This window comes from Podarcis melisellensis (genome assembly GCF_964234715.1).
Source record: "Podarcis melisellensis genome assembly, chromosome: 16".
Lineage (NCBI taxonomy): Eukaryota > Metazoa > Chordata > Lepidosauria > Squamata > Lacertidae > Podarcis > Podarcis melisellensis.
The window spans coordinates 12,595,259-12,619,218 of NC_138533.1; the positions used below are offsets into that span (position 1 = coordinate 12,595,259).

A 23,960-nucleotide genomic window follows, 5' to 3' on the forward strand; every position below is an offset into this window, starting at 1 on the left:
TCACTAAAAGGGTCCGGATGCCTGCTGCAATGTTGCCCACCCCAGAAGATGAGCAAGCTTGCTAATTCATTCTCTGTTCAAAAGAAAATAACACACAAACGCACATACTGCCCCAAACAATACTCTTAATAAAGTTGCTTTTTCTCCCAGAAAGTCAAGAGGAAAGGGCCTTTGTTCTCTGGTACTTTTCCACACACAGGATACCATTACTAACTTTATGAAATTCACTGTCTGGAAATATACTGTGTAGTGACGATGGAGGCCACAGAAAGCTTTCAAAAGAAGCTGGTCAGATTTGCAGAGGAGGAGGTCTGTCGCTGGTTGCTAAACCATGATCATGAAAAGCAAGCCCCAGCTTTAAAACACAGCTGAGTATCGGCTGCTGGGGGGCAATAGCAGAAAAGCCTCTCACCTTCCATTTCTTTAGATAAAATATAAATAAATAAATATTTTATATTAAATTATAATATAATATAATATAATATAATATAATATAATATAATATAATATAATATAATATAATATAACATAATATAATATAATATTCAGAGCTGTCTAGTCATTTTGGCTTTGTTGTTTGGGGTTGTCTGTCTGACCACTGTTGAAAACAAGACAATAAACTAATCCAGGGATAGGAAGCCTCACTTCCAGGGACCAAATGCAAACCTCTCTGTCTGTCCCTTGGCAAACCAGCTCTTTCACACACCCTGTTCTGGCCCTGCCATGCACACACACCCACCCCTTGAGAGTTTTTGCCTGGCTGGAATGTGTTATAGAACTCTGATCACATTTCTTGCTTACCTGGACGTAGGCTAGAGAGGTGTGTTTTGTGTATGGAAACAAGCCTACTTTACAAAGGTAACATTTACATTTGTTGCTCCACCTACTTTGCCTCTGGCCCCACCTGCCACTGGCATGAAGGTTGCACCAAAGGGAACAGCGACTCCCGGCTGAGAAAAGTTCTCCACCCCTGACACAGAATCACAGAATTGCTCCAGGGCCCTTCAAAAACTGCAGCCAGCACTGAGGTGGGTCTTTGGGCTGATCCAGCAAAACCTTTTGTTTATGTTCCAGCGCAAGCACTCATTAATATGAAACATCTTGGAAATTCAAAGCACCAGTTTGCCAACAGCAACACACCCAGGTCCCCTCTTGCAAAAGGAGCGGCATGTGGTACATTGTGGCCTCGTGGCCACAGTGCCATGGTCATCGACATACCTACATACATCTTTCCCCGAAACAGCAGCCACAAAGCAGAAGGCACTGACCCAGGAGCAGAGCTCTTCCAATCTTGTTGGGAGAGGCTCCTGGCTTTCTGTGCTGGCTGCTTGGCATGCGCTGCTTTACTGTCAAAAGCAGGGAAGGGACCCGCCTGGCACCGGCCTGACAGCTTGCCAGGCCCCCTTCACCCGCGGGTGGCAGAGTCCATCTCCCAGAGCCCAGGAAGGTGATTAGAGATGACAATGTCAGAAGCCTTGCGCTCTGCCGGGAGCCTGTGGGACGGACGCAGCGAGGAGAGCAGATCTGTAGGGCAGACATCCAACCTCCGCACGTATGCACACACACACACACACATGCGCGTGCCTGACCTCTCGGTGGCCTTGCTGTTCAGTGACCCAAAGCACAGGCAGTTCAGACAAACAGTAAGCAGTGAGGCAGCACTGGGTCTTGGATTTGGGGTGGGAGAGCACCCTCCTTAATATCCCCTAAGTGGGACATGCAAAAACAGACTGGACCTTCTTAGGAGGTCCGTGCAGAGTGGCAATCTCTGCTATCTCCAGATCAATCTCTGCCCTCTCCAGGTAGGGCTGGAAAAGACACCCTGATCGAAAACAAGAGCCGCTGCCTGTCAGTGTAGACAGTACTGCACTAGATGGACCAGTATAAGGCAGTTTTCTATGTTCCTATGACTCCACACCTTCAAGGGGTGGCTAGCTTACTTAGGTTTTCTGTAGAAGGGCCATGGCTCAGTGGCAGGGAGAGAGAAAGGAAATGGGGTGGTCCTTCCCACTTTTAGTTCTGGACTAATCCATCACTGGCTTCAGCCCCTACCCAAAGTTGTCCTCTGTCCAATTCCCATTTAAAGCTATAGAAGCTACCAACCCTCATTACATCTTGTGGCAGTGAGTTCCATCATTCAGTTATGCATTTGTGCAAAGAAAACTTTCCCTTTGCCAATTCTAGATCTTGTGCTGATTGGATAACCCAGATTCTAGTGTTAAAGAAGAATGAGAAAATGATATATATTTTTCTTACTTTATGGGGGGCAGGGGGCAGTAGCTCCTGATTATTAACTTGTCACTATATCATGTCCTACATTTTAATATCTAAAAAACAAAAAAGGAGTAACTACAGAGAGAGTTTGCTAATTATTACATTTAAAATAATCAATTAATCAAAAAGTTGGTTTAAAAGCAGACAATTAATCAGCTACCTATTCTTCCATAGGTGCTCAGCAGTCCTAAATAAAGAACCATCATCTTAAATGCTAAGATAGTGATAGGATGAACAAATACCACAGTGTGTGTCTCCATGTCATTTCTAGAGCAAACTGTGCTTCCAGTCCTGCAGACCATGCCCACCCCCATGAGGGCTAGAAACCTGATTTTAAATAAAACACAAAAAACCATGCAGCCTGCTGGCCCACAGTGCATTATCAGGGCCACTTCCCTTATATTCACATCTCTGCCACCTCACTTCCTACACTGGACGAAAATAATCATTGTATTGTCTTGATTTTTCACTTTCATGGCTGCAGCATGCCTAACAACCACACTTAGAGCCTAAACGTCCAAGCCCCGCCTGGCTAGCGAATTTAGCAGCTGATTGTCTCAGAGTCTCAACAGCCCCACCCATCCTGCCCAGCCCTGTTTGCCACCCTCAGCCAACTGAGCAGCCTCAGACATCCCCATCATGGACGACCTTCTCCTGTGTCTCCAGCTGATTGGTGCACTGGCATCAGCCTCCAGGCACCCGCCTCAAGTCTCCCGCCCTCCAGTAGCTCTTCAGAAAGTCTCCTTCCGTAGGCTGCTGTACCAAGCCCTGCAAAGGCAAAGACCACCCCTGGCTCAGGATGGAGAAAGGTAGCACTGGAACTAGATGCAGGCGGGATCAGCTGGTTGGCAGTTACAGTGAGCCTCTTCGAAAGACACACTGTCTGCGCCAATCAGGGCGTCTTCTTCAGTAGCAATTCTGTCTCTGCCATCTCACCCAAATATGCTCACAACATCTCAGATGTGCTTTGGCAGACTCAAACCCAGCCTGTAGTCTTTTATTCTACACACACGTTCATAAATAAGGAAGCCAAAGGTGCACAGTTTAGCTATTTGGTTCCAGTCTTCGGGGTCCTCCTCTAACAGGGTGTTGCCCATCACCGCCTTTGCAAACTGTGATGGGAAAAGGCCATGTTGCTCGTTCCCCATTTCTGTCGCATAGTCAAATAGGCACAACAGCCCCATTTCTGGAGACTGAAGGAACAGTGCTGGGAGGAAACAGCACAGGTAGTTGATACCTGCTCTCAAATCATAGCATAGTACCTGTGCAATAGGGAGGCTTCCCAGGTAGGTATGTGTAAACCTGCCAGTTTTGATTTTTCCACATTTCTCATTTTAAAGTCGGGTATCCACGTTCCTGTATCAACTTGCAAATTCTCTTATTTTTAAAGTCGCTGATGAAAATTCACCAGCATTTTGCTGCAAAATTCACTCAGAGTACATATTTTTGTAAGCAATTTCCCCTAGTATAATGCATTTTTGTATGTTATTTTTACTAACCTAGGCGTTTCATGCATATTTTGCCCTAATGTGTGCATTTTTTAACCCACTATTTTGTTGGAAAACTGCATTGCGAAATTAAGAGACTTGTGAATTTCAACAGATGGCTGCGTTTTTTGGTTTGCATGGTTTCAGCAAGAATGAATTGGATAGATTTCCCTTTAAATGCAAACTGAACCAGATTCCCCCCCATGCCCCTAGTTGATGCCCATTCTCATGCCACAGCAAAAGTAACGATAAGATCCCTGTGCAACCAGGAAGATGGCTACCTTGCCCTACCAATGCAGAAAGTAAGGAGAGATATGTTTGGACCCATTTTGATGCTGTCCATCTTTCTTTATGAACAACACAGTAATTGTACAGGCATAACTTGGTCAGTTCAGACCACCTCAATAAACTGAGTCACACACCCCCCCCCGCAGTGTATATAAAATATATGTTTACACTATGCTATACAATAAAACCTCGGTTGTCAAACGTAATCCATTCCGGTAGTCCATTCGGCTTCTGAAATGTTCGACAACCAAGGTGCGCCTTCCAATTGGTTGCAGGAGCTTCCTGCACTCAAGCAAAAGCCGTGCCGGATGTTCAGCTTCCGAAAAACCGGAGCATTTACTTCCGGGTTTTCAGCATTCGGGAGCCAAAACGTTCCAAAATGGAGGCATACGGGAGCCAAGGTTTGACTGCAGTCCATTAAGCCAGACCTCCTGCCTCCAGGACTGGGAGGGTAAAATCCCACTTCCATCCCATGCCAGCTCCACTCCCATGGCCAGAAGAGGGGCAGTGGGGAGCTTCCTTCTTCTGGAAGTGGCCAGGCTGCCCACAGCTGCACCCTCATCCTCGTAAGGAGCAATGTTTGCCAAGGGCAATAAAGTGAGGTATGCCTGTACTCGCAACTGGAACATTTGCCATTGAAATACTTCATCCACCCACCATCTACTGTGTTTTCTGGGGATACAGATCAAGGTGGAAGAGGAGGGGGGGTCATATAGCATGGCTTTATTCCCACCCGCCCAAAATCCACACAAAAATGCTTCCCAGTCTTTTATTTACTTATCACAGGTGCTAATTTGTTAAATCATTACCACCTGTTGTAGACAACTTGATGGATGGTTTCCACCTTTCTGGCCTAAGTTTTATTTGTTAGAAATGAAGCCCCAGGTTCAAAATCATATCTGTCTATAAAGTTATGCCTCTCCGTATCCAGAATGTCTGTGGGTCTGACTGTTATTCCTTAGAAGGAGGCAATGATAATCTGTGCATGTTCAAAACATTCTGTGAATATTCAAAATTTGATAAAACATTAATTGGTAGTCAAAATCAGTTAAAGCTTTAGTCTTATTGCCATCTGACTGTCTTGGGAGACCTTCATAGAGTCATTGATAAAGGGCCAATTTTAATTGGTTGGTTAGTGTTTCTGCGACGATTTTGGTAATTGTTGTAGAGAGCAAAAGAAAAAGGAACATTGCAGATGGGCTTCTACATATGAGTGCCTGCTTTTGTTTATATCCTCTTGGACACCATCAAACCGCCGCCCTCCAAGGCACTCAGGGTTTAGCAGATTCAGTAACATACTTAAATCTAACTGATTAATTAAGTTAGAAAATAAATACATGATAAATCTGCTCTTTAGGATGTAACCCTATACCCACTTACCTGGGAGCAAGCCCACCTGAACTCAGTGGACTTACTTCCAAGCAGACATGTATAGGATTGCACTGTTAATCAATTAATAGAACACAAACCTCTTTAATCAATCAACAGCCCTAATTGCTACCTGGTGTTGCAGAATTGAGTCCCAAGCTCTGGGGGCTGCATCTGAGCAACCATCTGCTCAAACCAGCACCCCCCTCCCGGCTTTTACACAACACACCTTCATATCCTTATGTGGTTGCACTTTTCTCCCTGTTTCTTGGAAGTTCCCTCGAGGTGTGCTGCTTGATGATGACAGATGATGAAACACCCCAGAGCAGAATAAGACGCCCCCCCCCCCCACCTCCGCAAACACACACACACACGCATGGGGATTTCTTCACCTCTGATTTTTTACTCTGTGGTTGCTGTGTTTATTTCTGAACACTTGCAAGACTACTTCTAGGCACAGGGGGCTAAAGAGCTGATTTGCCAAGAACTGTGAAAATTAATGCTGTGTGAATAAAAATTATTGCCGAAAGAAAGAAAAATAAATCTGTGTGTGTTTGTGTGGTTGTAACATCAGCTACAACCCCTTGTTAAATGCTTCGGAATGAGCATTTGGGGGGACTGTTTGCACAAGTCCCCCCCCCCCCAAAATGATGCACACACCCAGTCTGGGAGAAAACTTACAAGAAGCTCAGAGGCTTTTTCTGGGCCTGACATCTCTTCCATTAGATGATCAGGACCATGTTTGCAGGGACATGGCTCTTACTATATTAAATAAAAAGAACACTCCCTTCTTGGATATACGATAAATAGATAGACTATAGCTTTGTAAAATGGGTACCCTCTTTGGGGGAAAATGTCCCCGGTTTGGAATTGCACACACACACACACACCATGCCATGTAAAATGGGTACCCTCTTTGGGGGAAAATGTCCCTGGTTTGGAATTGCACACACACACACACACCATGCCAGGGTAATAAGTAAATGGCACACCTATTGAGAATAGCCATTAAAGGTTAAAGTTCTGCAAACTTTGACATTCTCCTATGCAAGCCCTCTTTTGAGACTAGTAGCACGTTTGCACGACCCATCCACCTCCAAGAGGTCCACACAGGGTGACTTCCTGGTCAATCACACGCTTGTTTCTCACTTGTTTCTCTTCTCCACGTTTAAACCCTCTGCAAGGCCAGGGGACCTTCCCCGGAACATCACACACTGCAGGGCATGAAACAGCCGCCACTACTACTACTACTACTACTACTACTACTACTACTACTATTGCATTCAACTAAAGATTGCAGTGTTAGTTCTAGCACGTACACACCCATGTGGAACCCCCCCAACCCCCCCACCCTTTCTCTTCCCATTCCCAGATAAGCAAAACACGTAGTAGAGATTAGATGCTGTCCAACTGAAAACACAAAGGCAAACTTTAAGGGGTGGGTGGGTGTGAAACAGGCGCAGAATAAAAGATTGAAAAATGGGGTCGTAAGTAAAGCTACAAGCCTAACTTTGAAAAGTGCGTAAGACTCTTAAAAGCTGCATAGGCTGAGGAATAAACAAACCCAAACATTAATGCACTTAGTAAAATCAAACTGAAAAGCAGCCACAAAATCCATGAAAGCAAATTGACCGGGGGGGGGGGGCAAACGTCTGCTCCTTTTCCTCTCTCCAATTGTCATCCACTGGAAAAGCCCAGGTTCAAGGGAGCACAGAGAGGGGGAGGGGGAGCCTGTGCAAAGCTTAATTAAGATATTGGGAGAAACTTAATCCCGAATAAGCCCAAAGTTTGGAAGTTTACAATCTTATATCCTTTAGGGAAGCACTCAAACATACTGTAATAAGTGGTGCCTCGGGTCTGGGCATGATGCAACTTTCCCCACCAAGCCGTCTTAGTCTAGGACAGAGGCTGTTCTTAGCTCTTCTGATATATCGTGCTTTGTTTACTTAAAATCAATGCTCTGCCTCATGGAAAAAGAAGGGGTGGGGGAGAAAGATGGGATGGCTTGACAATATGAGATCAAAAGCTTTACTAATATAATAATCTCCCTTTTGCCCTTCTCCATCACCTGCCACCTAAGCTCTTTGCAAACATCCATTAAAGCCTCCCAACTTTCACATTCACCATGTCGCCATTTTTTAAAATGAAATAAATCTCAAAATCTTTCAAAGTTGCAAGGGGAGGAGGGGGGGAAACATGTAGGGTACCCCTCCTTTCTAACTAGTAGACTCCGAAAATAGATCTACACCTCGGTATAAACTGTAGATCATAATGCCAACTCAGATCTGGGAAAATGAAGAGTTTACAAATCAAATCCACATATTTGTTTTTTTCGGGTGGGTGGGGGAATGCTCTCTATTTGGGCTGCACAAATCATCAGTAAATCAGAAAACAAATCTTGCTGAAGGCTTGTTTTAAAACCTTGGAGAAGAAGAGTGCAGAAGAGATCACTCCGTTGTCAACAGCTGGGACCCAGACCCAGAATGTCGGTTTCCATTTGCTTTGCTACAATTTGGATTTCAGCGCAATTTAAATAAAGAACCACAAATTACTATCATTTTAAAATTTGGTTTTTATATGTGACATTTGCCAGCCTACTGAAACAGCTGGTTTCCTTTCGATGCCAGTTTTGTGGGGTGGGGAGAAAGGGAGATGCAAGACATGTCATATATATGGTAAGATGTATCTATATTGCCAAACTGTTCTCCTGCGCCACTCTCCAGAGCTGCCAGTCAGCCCTCTTTGCCACTCCTGGTGAGAAATCAAATATTTTGCCATTTTGGGGGAAAGATGGCAAAGTGTTAGGAGTGCCGTTCCCATGCCTTGTCCGTGGAAAATACCTTCGAATGTCTCTATTTGTGTACTGGGATGTGCGGCTCGGCTATGCATGAGAAACCCACCAGACAAAAATGCAACCCAAAACACGCGTGCAAAAGACGAACACAGAAGAAGAAAAATATTATTTCTCATGGCTAATCAACAACCCCCTGCTTCCATTCAGGTGTTGTTAACACAGCCTCAAAAGCATCAACATTCCACACTTGCAAATGACCGTCAGTGCTTCGCACTGTGTTGCTGAACTGTAATTTCCCCCTCCCCATATCAAATGTCCAAATCACAAACATCAGAAAAACAGCAGCAGCAGCAAACACTTTAAAAGTGCCACTGGGCATCATCGCCATCATTTATGTTCCATTGTTTAAAAAAGAAAAGGGGGGATAGAGAAGAAAGATTATCCTTTTCGTCTCCCTTAGAAATTCTGATGGCTTTTTTTTAAAATCCACTACATATTTGCCAAACCCACCAGCAATTTCATTAAAAATAAACAGAAAGAAAGTAGCAAAATGCCTAATGGGAAGACAGGATCAAAATGCCTAATGGGAAGACAGGATCAAATATCCCAGTAAATTACCCTTTCTCTTTTCCTATGTTTGAACTGCTGTGTTGTTTGGGCATTTGTTTGTTTCGGGTTCCTTAATAAATCTACAGACACACAGTCCAATTCAGGCACTCCATCTCCCAGCTCCATCTCATCAGCTCTCCTTGGCTGATCAGTTCTACCGGGCAAATCCTTGCCTCTTTTGGTAGCCAGGTATCCTTGAGTCTTCAAAATGCAACATTTGTAGATATAGAAATATAAGGGATAAAACGACATTGCCTTACCTGATCGGAGGAGGAGGGTTTGTGCTGTATGGTTGGGGATGGGCAGAGAAGCCCTCTCTCTCCCCTTTGCAAAGTTTATCACGACAGCCAGCCGCTTATTCCAGTAGCAGGAGCAAAATAACCGATGGTGAAGGGAATAGGAGATGGCATGGTGGGGGTGCAGAGCAGGGGATACAGCATTGAGAGGTGGTGGGGACGTGAGAGAGACAGAGAGCGGGATAGAAATGAAAGGGATTAGGCCAGGGGTATTGTTCCTGTAAGGAGCAGAAGGCAGTGAGATGTCGAGATCCCTGTGTGTATGTGTGTGTGTGTGTGTGCCTGTGTGCCACACGCTCCGGAAAGGGAGGATGCTGTGACACACACACGCCAGATGAGATCAAGAGCGCTGTTGGTTTGTACTAAGCGTTACCGCTGCTGCTGCTGCTGCCGCCACTGGTAATTTGGTCCAGGCTGAGGAATAGGGAGCCGTGATGCCTTTAGCATCCTTGCAAGTTTTCTTTGATCTGCATCCTCCAATCTGGACTATGCTGCACACAGATAACATTGCAAGCAGCTGCAAATGACAACTGGGTGGCTGAAATGTCAGGGGTGTGGTGGCAGGGAAAGGCTTCTCAAGCAGGAGAAGCTGCAGCTTATGGAGACAGAGAGTAGGGTTTGAATGATGGGGCCAGGTCTGAAGGGGGCCTAAGTGCTCTCCCCACCCCCTCCCTCTCTCCCTCCCTCTCTGCTGCAAAACTTGACCTTTGCCTCCTTCTTAAGATCCACTGGGCTAGACCCACTTATGGTGTAAACATGGAAGTACCTGATTTAAACTGACCAGAGAAGAGGGGAAAATTCCCCAGTGATGTAAAGGACATAAGAATAAATAAGAGATGGTGCAATTTTAAAGTCTCGTGGCATTAAATAAATTGAGCCACACCTTCATTGGGTGCAGAACCTGGAAAGTTTATTAAAAAAAGGAACTAGTTCAAGTTTAAGATGTCCAAAAAGGAACAAATTCCAATTTACCTTTGTCCCTATCCAAAAAGAACTTGTTTGGTTCATGTTCAGTTCACAGTTCAATTCCAGTTCATCCAAATGATCCCTGGCTATCCCCACCCCCCCGATAATTCAGAAGGTTGCAAGCTGCTATGCCGAAATGCAAAATATACTTAAGAAAACTAAAACAACAACAACTATGGAAAAATCAAAACACGCAGATGGTGGAATATGATTTTTAAAATTTATTTCCCCCAGCAATTATTATCTTTAAGCTCGAAGAGTCTAATGAATAAAAACCACAGGTATGAGAATGAAAATTGTTCCAAGTTCTACCCAAAAATGAAATTACACCTTTCCATCTGCAGGTGAGGCAGTGGAAGTGCTGGACTGTTGTCTTGCCACAATAATGAACTGGATGAGAGCCAACAAACTGAAGCTCAATCCAAATAAGACTGAGGCACTTTTAGTGGGTGGTTCCCTAGACCGGATGGATGGGAGGCTGCCTGCTTTTGATGGGGTTACACTCCCTCTAAAGGAGCAAGTATGTAGCTTGCAGATACTTCTGGATCCTTTGCTGTCGCTTTAGGCTCAAGTGGCCTCAGTGGCGGGGAGTGCCTTCCATCAGCTTTGGTTGGTGGTCCAGCTGTGCTCCTATCTGGACAGGAATAGCCTAACGTCTGTCATTTATGCTCTGGTAATCTCTAGGCTAGCTTAATGTAGCTCATTACATGTAGGGCTGCCTCTGAATATAGTTTGGAAACTTCAGCTGGTGCAGAATTCAGTGGCCAGGTTGCTCACCGGAGCAAGATGGTTTGAGCATATTACACTGATCCTGGCCTGACTGCAATGACTGCCAGTTAGTTTCCAGGCTCAATTCAAAGACTTAAATAGCTCAGGACCGCAATACCTCCAGGACGGTCTTTCCCCGTTTGATGCAACCTGGACCCTGCAATCATCATCTGAGACCCTTCTTCATGTGCCTCTTCCATGAGAAGTCCGGAGGGTGGCAACATGAAAACGGGCCTTTTCTGTGGTGGCTCCTAGTTTGTAGAATGCTCTCCCCTGGGAAGTTCGCCTGGTGCCTTCATTACATATCTTTAGGCACTAGGCAAAAACATTTTTCTATAACCAGGTCTTTGTCTGATTAACATTCTATGGCCTTTTAAATGTATTTGTGGGAGGGAGTGTTATTGGTTTGTTTTTGTTTATTTGCTTATTTTTTGTTCTCAGTTTCTATTTTTATGCTGTGGTCTGTGATCTTCGGAGGAATTGTTTTTTTATTAAAAACAATTTTAATAAAAAATAATAACAATAAATAATTAAATCACATTTGGTTCACCTGACAATTATGGGAACTACTTTCAGGTGTTGTTCAGAGATTATTGAACCAATTCAGTGAACTAGCTAAATTGAATCAGTTCATACAAATCACCGGTTGGGCATACAATTTAGTCCTGTTACTGTACTGTGTGATGTGAGCATATCTCCATATTAGATTGTCTGGGAGGGTACAGAACGGGGGCGGGGGACCTGTAGCTTCTCCCGACTCCATCTCCAATCAGCCCCTGCCAGTATGGCTAATGGTCAGGGAGTTGCAGTCCAGCAATATCTGAAGGGCCACAGTTTTCTCCATGCCAGATATAAAAAGAAATTTGTCTAAAGTCATTGAGAACAAATTCCCGGTTGTACACTTGTTAGCATATTGTACCAAACGCTTTTCAAAGGAATACTTCTTAAAGTAGGGTACTCCCCTCCAATTGTTCCCATTTTAGAGATGGAGCAACTGGGGCCAAGATCTAGGAGGTTTAAAGCCAAAGTTCAGAGGTGATCAACTGATGTACTCACCATTGAACCACACACACATAAAGAGGGTCTGTGACTCAAGTGGCAAAACAACATGCTCTCCGTGCATCTCCAGCTAAAAAGGTGTCAAGGAGCAGAACTGGGAAATACCTCGTTCTGCCAAATACTTTGAAGAGAGGTTGTCATCAACGCCAATGCATGTGGCAGCAGATACAATCAATCATGTGTGTGTGTGTGTATGTGTGTGTGTGTGTGTGTGTGTGAGAGAGAGAGAGAGAGAGAGAGAGAGAGAGAGAGAGAGAGAAGGCCTATCTTTCTCTGACTTGAATATCTACTTCATTGCTTTCGTTAGGTGGCCTGGGGTTGTATCCAACAAAGTCTTACTCAGAGAAGATCTGTTGAAATTAATGGACCTAAATTAGCCGTGTCTATTAACTTCAGTATGTCTACTCTGAGCAGGACTAGCATTGGCTACAACCTCTGGATTATTATACTGCTGTAAGAAGGGAACAGAAAATGCTCTCACTTGGTACTATGCATAATTTTATAAACTTCTCTCATGGGTTCCCTTGCTGCTGCTGCTACTGCTGCTGCTTGTAGTTGCTGTTAATAATAATAAAATTTATATACTGCCCTTCCTCCCAAAGGACCCCAATGCAGCAGCTGTATTCTTTCTAAACCAGGAACAGGGAATCTGTGGATCTGTTAGAGCCCAGCAGTGATGGGGGGGGGGATTCAATTCACATTTAATGGCAGACCTTCCTAACTTGTACTTTCCAAAGCAATTCAAGAACTGAAACACAACCATCCTCTGAAATTCATACTTCTCTGAATTTTGCAATGCAGCTATCTGGCCAAGTAGTGTGTACAAAACTGCATACAGTAAGACTGCAACCTACATGCATTTAATGTGCACATTCAGCTTTATGTGCTTGGCAATTATTACTATCTTTTTAAGGGGGATAGGAAGGGGGCAGGCGTCTGGGGGAAAAAGACACTGGCAATCCCACCTGCCATTGAACCAATGTGTTTTGACTATACGTGATTTTGTCTATAGGTTGTGTTCCCCAGAATGTAACCTCTGCGGAAGTTGTGTGCTTACTGTAATCTAGGCTAATATGTGCATACAAAAGAACATACCAAAAGAACATATTAGGGAAAATTGCTTTGCCAGATGGGTATAATAGCAAAACTATATACAAAAGAATGTGTCTATTAGGGTAACCTTGGCATGGAAATGCAGCTGAATTTAAAAGAAAAAATCCTCAGGCCAATGTTGAAATGTGGAGAATGTAAGATTTGAAAAATGAGAAACTTAGAGAACTTTAAATTGACAAATTTCCCCGTCCCTACCCATCCTACTTTGGGCTGTGAAGCCGTTTTGCTGAAGCCACGCCACCTGCCATCAGGTGTGTATTCAAATGGATAGTTTTAGATTGATCTTAAGCTGCTTTCGGCGTCTGGGTGGACAGAAAAGGCAGTGTATGTCAGTATTTTAAACAAATAGAATTCTATCCCATTGCAGTGACAAGTCTCTTGCACTTTGCACACAAACACACACAGAGCGAGCGCAAAAAAGGAAACCCTTCTGCTTTGCCTCGCCTAATGAATCCAGGAGGAACGATGGCAAATGTCATAAATATTTATTCATCCCTTGTCATTTCCCTGTTCTGCGGCACTAATGAAGTGCCCTTATTAGTCTCTGATTTTCTCTGCCAAATTTTTGCATTTCACCAAACAGCTATTTCTGCCTGCAGAATCCATTCTGTTGTGCACACACATAGAGAGAGAGGGGGGGGGGGGAGAGAGAGAGAGAGAGAGAGAGAGAGAGAGAGAGAGAGAGAGAGAGAGAGAGAGGGAGAGAGAGAAGTCTTTGGCCCAGAACAGCTTAATCCCTCACACGAGAGATGCCAGCACTTGAGGAATCCTGCTTGCAGGAGACGGAGAGGGAGGGCGGATCCTCAGAGCCTTCACATCCTGGGACCCCTTCTTCCTCGATCCCAGATTGCACCTGTTGGTTTGAGGTTATTTCCTTGACGTGAGAAAAGCTGGCCACAGACAAGTAAAAGATTGTTTCTTATATCAAGAGCGGAGAACATTTTTCAGTCCGACAAGTGCATCCCCTTCTGGGCAGCCTCCTTGGGGGAGGCGGGCACGGGCCGATGGTGGGCAGGGCTATAGGGAGAATAAGGTGGAACAACACATGTAAATGTTACTTTTGTACAGTGGGCTGTTTTCTCAACACAACGCTCTCTGTCTTCCATCCAGGAAAGCAAACGGCATTATGAGGGTTTGAGGACATATTCTAGCTAGGCAAAAACATTCAAGGAGGGTGAAAACAAGGAGGGCGAGGGCCATGGCCCAAGAGAATGATCTGAAGTTCCCCACTCCTGATGTCTAGGATCCCATAGCCATTCTGCTGGTGCAGAAGCTGTGCATCTCGACCAGCTTGCCTAGTACGAGTACAATTCACCTGTTGGTGGTTTCACATGGGCAAAGGTGGTGGGAGATGGTTGCAACTGTCCTACTTCACAGCAAATGTTTCTGCTTCAGTTGCTTGCTTCTTTGGGGTGCCCAGAGTTGTTAGGAGAACCCTATTCCCCTCACAGAGCTACACCGAATCATGTAATTGTAGAATTACAAGGGTCATCTAGTCCAGCCCCCTGCAATGCAGGAATCTTAGCTAAAACAGTCATGAAATATGGCCATCCAACCTCTACTTAAAAACCTCCAAGGAAGGAGAGTCCACAACCTCCTGGGGGAGATTGTTCAACTACAGTTCCCAGAGTTCCCTGGGAAGGGATGTATTGATACACCACTCAGAGAATTGTAGCTCTGTTGAGGGATTAAGAGTCTCCTAACAACTCTTGGCATCCTTAACAGACTATAGTTCCTGGAATACTGGTCATTGACCGTAATAAAGGGATTGATTGATTGATTGATTGATTGATTACAGTTCCCAGGAGTCTTTGCAGGGGAAGCCATGATCTTTTAAAGTAGCATGATGCTGCTTTAAATGGATGGTGGAGATATGGCTTAAGATTACTCTGTTAGCCATTATGCTACGTCAGCCTTTATGTATAAGAAAGGTCATTAGATTAGATATCCGTAGGCCATGCTCCCAGTAAGAAATTTGAGCTCAAAACAAATCACAACAATGGCAAAGCAGTAGAATACACTAACAGATATTACCCTATCTGCATAATATCCAAATCTCAATCCCCTATCAATAATGCAAAAACCACGAACAAATCAAATCGGCCTGAATTTGAAGGTATAGCAATCAATAATTCAAAAATTGCTTATCACAGAAATCAATACTTAATATCAACATTTCCAATTAAATAAGCCAATGAAACAAAATAAAGCCGATAAATCAGCAGCAAAATAACAATATGAATGTTCCGGTTTTTTTATAAAAAAAAATACAAAGTGGAAATTCATGTAGATGGATAGGAACAAGATTTAAATGTTTAGAAATATAGTAAATGAATATTCACATATCTCTGCCTAAGAGAAGCATGCCAAGCATACCCTTCTCTCACCAGGAACTGGGTATCACCCAAAGTTGGCAGCAGCTAGGGAGGCTCAGAGGACAGCGTTTAGACATTCCCCAATTCCTGTTATATGTGAACTGTGGACGTGCTCTAGGACATACCCAACATGCCCTGCAGCTTCATTTTCCAGGTTCAGCTTTGGTATTGGTCCACTGTGCTAGCCACTACACTAGCTTCCTGGCTGAGTAGCAGGACAGAGAGAGGGATGAGTGCAGTGGTGGGGACGCTGCATTGGTTCCGCCGGTGAATTTGCACCGCACTGACCATCCTGCTGCCTTGTCCCTCCCAGTAAGCAAAAAAGAAGCTGGCTCCGCCCCACCCAGAGAGGCACTTCTATTAGTGGTAGGCAACCTGTCTTTCAGTGTCAGTTGAACACCATGACTGATCTTCTATTTGGAGCTTCTGTTGAACTTCTGAAGGAATCTTAGACACTCTAGGGTACAGTCTGAAAATTCCTGCCATAACCAATGGTGTCATGAAACTGGCTAGACCAGAGTAGATGTAGTTTATGGTGGAGGCAATTTTATTCCTAAAGAAAACCTCGTTTTACAAGGGTGTTTCTAAAGGGTGGTGGAATTCTTTTAGGCTACGTAGTTGTTTTTTAAAGGAACACAGATATAGACATACTAAAAATGCACAATAAGATTGTCTTATTGTTCTTAAAATTCGCCAAGCATTGGAGAAAGTGTTGGAAAGGCATTTCTCATTGAGCATCCATGACAGTCAGTTCAAAACGTACATATGTCTTAATTTGTAGCAGTCTTGGTTACGCTACTAAGGGCTTGTTTGGGCTTTTCGGTGGTACAGCTTGAACAGCCACAATACGCTGCAAAATCGATTTAATCTGAGACTCTGGAAGAACACAACAAGTAAGCATGTGTACCACGAACAATGACAGCTCTACTGTAATTCTTCCAAGTTTCTGGAAAGCTCTCATGTTCAGTGACAGCTTCCTCTGAAAACCCCCACACCCAGCTTCTTAAATTGGTCACACAAGGTATCCCACCCAGTCAAGTGTCCTGTCGATAGAAGGATGGCATCTCCCTGCTTTGTCTGGGTATAACAATGTCACTGGGTGTCATTAAACAAAAATTATAGCCAGTCATGCTTACCTGTGTGATGACCTCATAGAATCAGAGTTGGAAGGGCCTAAGGTCAACATCAAAAAAACTAAGATCATGGCCACTGGTCCCATCAGTTCCTGGCAAATAGAAGGGGAAGAAATGGAGGCAGTGAGAGCTTTTACTTTCTTGGGCTCCATGATCACTGCAGATGGTGACAGCAATTAAAAGACGCCTGCTCCTTGGGAGAAAAGTGATGAGAAACCTAGACAGCATCTTAAAATGCAGACATCACCTTGCCGACAAAGGTCCGTATAGTTAAAGCTGTGGTTTTCCCAGTAGTGATGTATGGAAGTGAGAACTGGACCATAAAGAAGGCTGATCGCCAAATAATTGATGCTTTTGAATTATGGTGCTGGAGGAGATTCTTGAGAGTCCCATGGACTGCAAGAAGATCAGACCTATCCATTCTTAAGGAAATCAGCCCTGAGTGCTCACTGGAAGGACAGATCCTAAAGCTGAGGCTTCAATACTTTGGCCATCCCATGAGAAGAGAAGACTCCTTGGAAAAGATCCTGATGTTGGGAAAGATGGGGGGCCCAAGGAGAAGGGGATGGCAGAGGACGAGATGGTCGGACAGTGTTCTAAAAGCTACCAACATGAGTTTGACCAAACTGTGGGAGGCAGTGGAAGACAAGAGTGCCTGACGTGCTCTGGTCCATGGGGTCGCAAAGAGTCGGACACGACTAAACGACTAAACAAAAAAAAAACCTTAACAGCCTGCACAGAGCAGGAAAGTCAGGGCTAGAGCATGTCTGCCTAACCTCTGTTGAATGACTTCCAGCCACGGAGAGACCACCATCACTTCCCCTTTCCAGGCCACTGGTTCCGGTGTCAAACTCCTCAACACTCTCCTAATGTTCAACTGAAATCAAGTTAAGGCCATTAGGGCCACATTCACACCAAACATTTAAAGAATTATGATACCCTTTTAAGCAGTCATGGCTTCTCCCCAGGAATCCTGGGAACTATAGTTTGTGAAGGGTGCTGAGAGTTGTTAGGAGCCCCTATTCTCCTCACAGAGCTACAGTTTACAGAGTGGTTTAGCGATCCAGTCCTCTTCCCAGGAAACTCTGGGAACTGTGAGGCCAACAAACCTCAGCACCCTTAACAAGCTATAGCTCCCAGAATTCTTTGGGGGAAGCCATGGCAGTTTCGAGCAGCATCACAGTGCTTTAAATGTGTGGTGTGAATGTGGCCCAGGTCTAGTCCTGCTTGGTGGGGTTCCATTCTCTGTGAACCCCCTGAAGGCAATTTGGAGATAGCTTGTACTTTAAACAAATAAGGAAGCAGAGGCAATGCGAAGAAGCGTTTTTCAGCGCTGCTTACCACCATTTGGTCGCGTGGGGGTCAGCAATTAGTTTTTTGTTCAGCCTTCATTTCAACCTTGATTGCAAAATGCCCTTTAGAGGTGCTCCTCTCTGGTCACTCTCACAGTGCACTCCTCCTGCTCACCGCAGGCGAAAGCCACCTTTAATTCCTGCTCCACTGGTGCGGGAAGCTTTCGCAGTTTGCAATTTAGGCACTGCATTTTTAATTGGCCAAGGACCGTGCCAGTTTTACAGATGACCCTCTCAGCAGTTTGCCATCTCGTAGGCAGCTGGCACTGAGCACTGCTGCCCTCTGCTGGTAATATAGCCAGGTACCCAGATGTGTTACTAGGGCATCTATATTGTACCAACTGCTGGGTGAAGACTTTGAGCCTGGGACCAGATTTCATTGCCAGGTCTTAGCTCTGGATTATGCAAAGTGGGGCATTTGATCATTTGCATTGCTCGTTTGCTCAAGGAGGACAGCCTGTCACTCCTTGCCAGCAGTTCCTCTCCCACCCACCCAGTGCTGCCCTTTCTGGGAAACCAGCAGAGCCTGAGAATCTCAGATTTCCTTGAATGAAATAAAGAGGAATAAGTTTCTAGTCCTCATCACTCTGAATCAGCAGAGGAGGTCAGTGGACAGGCAGGGTACGAGGAGCTAAGCAAGGCTTTCGGTGAATCAGGAAATGGGACTTCAGTGCTTTGTGTAGCACCATGTCATTCATTATGCATATCAGAAGAAAATTAACTTGCGCAATTGTGGGGAAGAGAGGTGGGTCATGCCATGAAGGTTAAGGACCACAGGTTGGTGATGGAGCACCTGCTTTGCATGCTGAAGTTCCCAGGTTCTATACCCATCCAGGATCTTCAGGTATGGCTGGGAGAGACCCCTGCCTGAAACCCTGGAGAGTCACTGCCAGTCAGTGCAGACAATTCTGAGCTAAATGGATCAATGGTCTGACTCAGTATGAGCAACAGGGGATTAGTCCCACCCGGTTCCTCTACAGCAGTGGTTTCCAGCTTTTTTTTTTTTGGCCATTCCCCATCTATGACATATTCTTACTATTCAAAAAGTGAACTCCTATTCACATGGAGGAAGCCTAAAAGGCCATTAACTTGCTCTAAACAAGCTTCCAAATTGCCCCCCTGTGGGGCGTGTGCCCCATGTTGGGAACCACGGCTCTGCAGCAAAGCCTGTTTCCTGCCTCCTTCCATTGCCTTTATTGTGAGCAAATCTTTACTCTCGAGCAGGCTGTTTACTCACAAGAAGGCCTCCCTAAGAGACAAGGGACTGACTACTGCCTCCACTGCGGGGACACCAGTTGCTGGGAATGGGAAGTGCAAAAAGTGCTGCTGCATTTGGGTCCTGCAGGTAGCTTTCCCCAAAGAATCTTGTTGACCATTGTGAGAACAGGATGCTGGACTAGATGGGCCTTTGGCCTGATCTAGCAGGCTCTCCGTAAGTTCTTACGTTAGTGTAACACACACTCTGGTGCTTCCAGATGACACTGGTATAATTATTGGAATGCTATTTGACAATAGTAGTTCGATTACACTCCTGCAAGTTGCAGCGGTGGTCACCAGCTTGAACAGCTTCCAATGGCTACTGCCCATGATGGAGATGTTTTCCATCCAAAGTCAGAGGCAGTGTGCTTCTGAATCCCAGCTGCCGGGAATCACACGAGGGGAGAGTTGCCTCTGCACTCGGGGGCTTCTTGTGGGCTACCCGTAGGCACTGGGAGGTTGTGCATTGGGAGAGCAAGATGCCGGAATAGATGGCCCTTTGGCCTGATGCAACAGGAATCTTCTTTTTAGGTTCTCCCTGCCAAAAGGGCCACTTCCTCTCCTCTTGCTCTTCCACCTCTTGCATGCTGTGCAATTCACATGTATTGAATGAGTGCATCACATTTGCTTCTTCAGAACATTGCATAGACTCTTTCACGTTGATTGGGGGCCACGTATTCACAGTCTCCACCTTCAGTCTTTCCTCTTGGTAGAGTAGGGCGGTCACTGGAGTTGGCAGGGCTGTTGGGAGGGCTAGTGTTCACAACCCGGCTCCCCCTCAGCAAGTTCCTTGATTGCCTGGGGGAATCATTTCTGCATAAGGCTTATGGTTGCTTCCGGATGACCTTTTCGTTGAGCATTCCATCCTGGCTTGTTTGCCCACAAAGTTTGTCAGGGGGTTAGATGCCCTTGGCTGTTTGTTGAGCATTCATTCTGATTTGCTTGCCGGCAGGGGCAGTTAGATGGCATTGCTATCTGACACTTTTCAGGGCATTTTCCAATCACAAAAAAATGATGCATTTATTGTGCATTATCATCAAATCATGATTAGTTGAACAACCTAAGTTTGCCAGCAAGTGGCTGAATCTCACCCCCAAAACAGTGGTAGCTAGGAACGGGTGGATCTGTCAGTTCTGGTTTCTCATTTATCCAGACGTGCAGTTCTCCACATTTCCACATCAGTTTGATACTTGCTTTTTAAATAATGAAGCATCTTAGTGTAACTTTCTCCCTATATGCATATTTTTGTATGCAATTTAGCCTAATATGCACATTTTCCAAAAACAATTCCTCCTCATATACTGCAATTGTGATATATTATTTTCACTAATGTATGCATGTATATGTACATTTTGCCCTCATATATGTATTTTTGTACACATTACTTGGCTGGAGTACTGCACTGCAAAATTTGGAAAAGTATGGATTTAGGACGGCTGCGTTTTGATTCATGTGTTTTTTTGGAAGGTACGAATTAGGAAGGTTTGCCTTGTAACACAAGTCAAAATGAATTCCACCTCCTACCGCACACCATCCCTAATGACAGTATGGAAGTGCCCTTGGTCTTCAAATTCCGCATCACCTTCTGTGACCTCTATTCAGATGCTTAGTGAGAGCCTGCCTTTAGTTTTGTGCATCTCACTATGACAGGCTAGACCAGCTGTTCTGCGTGAACTTCTCTCATGAACCAGTAGGTTGCTGCCTTCCTGGCTGCTGCTGCTGCTGCTGCTGCTTAAACCTTGCGTACTCTTCTCGTTTGTGTGTGCAGGGCAGGCGGGGACTTTGCAACAGGTTGCATCCTCTCGGCATGTGCCCTCCAGACAGGGTGGAGCAAAGACTGCCGGGAGCAGGTGAGCGGCGGTCTGAGCAAACGTCTGCTGAAATTGAGTGGGCACTAGAGTGATGACAAGGAAAGCCTTGCTGCACGGCGGTTGCCCGGCAACAGAAACGCCTGATGCCAGAGAAGTGGGAGAAGGAGGAGGGTGCCAGGGAGATGGATGGGTTTTTCTAATACAACCGCCAGAGCGTAAACTGTGCGGTTTGGGAAGGAAAAAGAGAGGCGCTGGTCTACATATCAATAACAACTCTGGTACAGGAAGCCTGAGCTTGTCGGGCTCGGTGTGGGTTTCCCTGATGGGTTGAGCCGCAGGCTGTGAGGGGCTCCCTGATTGCCGGGCTTCTTTTATGGCGGCTTATTTTTGACAGTCACTGTTAATCATTATTGGTGCCGATAAACAGCAACACCACAATCGGAGCCAGGCCTGCCTTGGGCGGCAGATATGGGGAGGCTGTGAGAGGCCACCAGAATGCCCATTATTTAGTTTATTTTACCCTGCAGTGGGTGTCAGGGGAAGGAAGCAGTTTTGGGTTTTCTGCCCCCAGGCTCCAAAATGCTACTGAGAGGCTGTGTAGTGTTGTGGTTAGAGCGTCCTTCCCCACCACCCAGTGCCCTCCAGATGGGGATGGGAGAGATTGTCAGGTCGCATTTAAAGTCATATCTACCTAATTTCCACTTTCTGGGGACCCCCACCCCAAAGAACGCCATCCTTTGACATTTGCATTTCTCCAAATTTTGCAGTGCTCTTCTCCAGCCAAGTGATGTGTACAGAAAGGCTGGAGAATAAGGTATGCACAAGAATGCATATATTCTTGATGACAGCATAAAAAAAAAGCATTAGGGAAAACCACATTGAAAAATGTATACATTAGAAAAAAGCACACTAAAATGTTGATGAATTTTCATGAGGATTAAAAGAAAAACACAAGCAAACATTTATGGAGATGTGGGGAACTGAATTTAAGATTGGAAAGGAGATAAACTGAAGTGGACAGATCCTTCCACCCCCATTTCCCATTATTGTTGGACTGCGACCCCATCCTCTCTGAGCATTGACTATTCTGGCTGGGGCTGATGGGAATTGCGAGTCCAATAATATTGGGAGGCCAGCAGGTTGGGAAGGCTGGAGCAGTACCTTCAGGGACATGTAATAGGTGGGCATCCTAAAAAGCAGAGACATCACCTTGTCAACAAAGGTCCGTATAGTTAAAGCTATGGTTTTCCCAGTAGTGATGTATGGAAGTGAAAGCTGGACCATAAAGAAGGCTGATCGCTGAAGAATTGATGCTTTTGTATTATGCTGCTGGAGGAGACTCTTGAGAGCCCCGTGGACAAGAAGATCAAACCTCTCCATTCTGAAGGAAATCAGCCCTGAGTGCTCACTAGAAGGACAGATCGTGAAGCTGAGGCTCCAATACTTTGGTCACCTCATGAGAAGAGAAGACTCCCTGGAAAAGACCCTGATGTTGGGAAAGAGAAGGAGAAGGGGACGACAGAGGATGAGATGGTTGAATAGTGTTCTCGAAGCTACCAGCATGTTTGACCAAACTGTGGGAGGCAATGGAAGACAGGAGTGCCTGGTGTGCTCTGGTCCATGGGGTCACGAAGAGTCAGACACAACTAAACGACTAAACAACAACAACAATAGATGGAAAAGGGAGCTCATAGGAACATGTTGTTTGGTGGTTGTGGGGAGTGGATAATTCAGAGCCACCTGAGTAGCCATTGCTGGAGACGGCTTCTAGTGTGACTTCACAGGGCCGTGGTCATGCTCTTAGAGCAGGAATGGAAAATCTGTGTCCTTCCAGATGTTTGCTGGACTACAACTTCCATAATTCCTTGACGTTGAGCATGCTGATTGGGGCTTATGGGAATTGGTGTCCAGCAATGCCATTGAACTACAACTCCCATCATTCCTGGCTGTTGGGCATGCTTGGCTAGGGCTGATGGGAACTGCAGTGCAACAATATCTGGAGGCCACTGCATTGGGTTAAAGTCCCAGACTAGGGCTAAAGAGACTCAGCTTTCAAATCCCCATACAGACATGAAGCCCACAGGATAACTTTGGGCCTATGGATACATCGCAACTTTACCTACCTCTCAGGGTTGTTGTGAAAATATAAAAAGGGGGAAAGGGGAAGAGAGAGTGTGGGGAGGATTGCAGCCCAAGTAAGGCAGTGATGTATGGTGGCTAACGTAGACTAAGGCCAGGAAGACCCAGATTCAAATCTCCTCTTTGCTGTGAAGTGCACTAGCTAGGTGTCTGCTTGGGCCGGTCATTACCTCTCAGCCTAACCTACCTCAAAGGGTTGTTGTGAAGCTGAAATAGAGGGAGGAGAACCATGCACACTCCTTGAGCTGCTCGGCAGGCATGTGGAATACTGATGTAATAAGCAATCCAAGCCATCTGACAGCTAGGGAGCAGGAGTAGGGTCAGCCCTTCAACAGAAGCAAAATTATTGCATTGATTTCCCACTCATCCTCCTATGAGCTTTGGGGCAAGTGAACGTTATCCCTCACTTTATCCCTGCCTTTCAATCAAATGATTCTCAAGGCAGTTTACAAGCAAATGGTTGCAATAATACAGATGGGAGGCCAGGATTCAGAATTCCACTCAGCCGAGAAGCTCACTGGGTGACCTTAAGAAAGCCACTGCCTCTCAGCCTAACCTACCTCACAAGATTATGGATTAAATGGGGAGGGGGAGAAGTATGTGTGCCACCTTCAGCTCCTTGAAGGAAAGGCGAGATGTCATCGTCAGCATCCCTGGCTAATGGACGGGGCCAGAGCCCTTTAGTTCTGCAATGACAGGGCAACAGGCAGTGGTTTCTGGTGGTGTTCGGGGATGGGACGCCAGCTCCCTGCAGCTGCTTCTTCTCTGACTTTCTGGTTGGCACCAGGGTGGGCTTCCCCTGCCGTGATGTTCCTCCTGGGGGGCTGGGGATGCAGCTTCTCAGTGACCCTGGCCCCACAGATGATGATTA

General features: G+C 45.4%; 2 protein-coding genes across 4 annotated transcripts in view; one reads left to right on the top strand and one right to left on the bottom strand.

Moving 5' to 3' along the window:
- FLRT1 (fibronectin leucine rich transmembrane protein 1) overlaps positions 1 to 9,386 on the bottom strand; it is a 163,456-nt gene extending 154,070 nt beyond the window's left edge. For both annotated transcript variants that reach the window (XM_081891503.1, XM_081891502.1), the window contains exon 1: positions 9,081 to 9,386. The gene's annotated coding sequence lies outside the window, so the exon portion shown is untranslated. The remainder of the gene's footprint in view (positions 1 to 9,080) is intronic.
- Positions 1 to 23,960, top strand: part of MACROD1 (mono-ADP ribosylhydrolase 1) — a 320,217-nt gene that overhangs the window by 200,162 nt on the left and 96,095 nt on the right. The gene's annotated exons all lie outside the window — the stretch shown is intronic.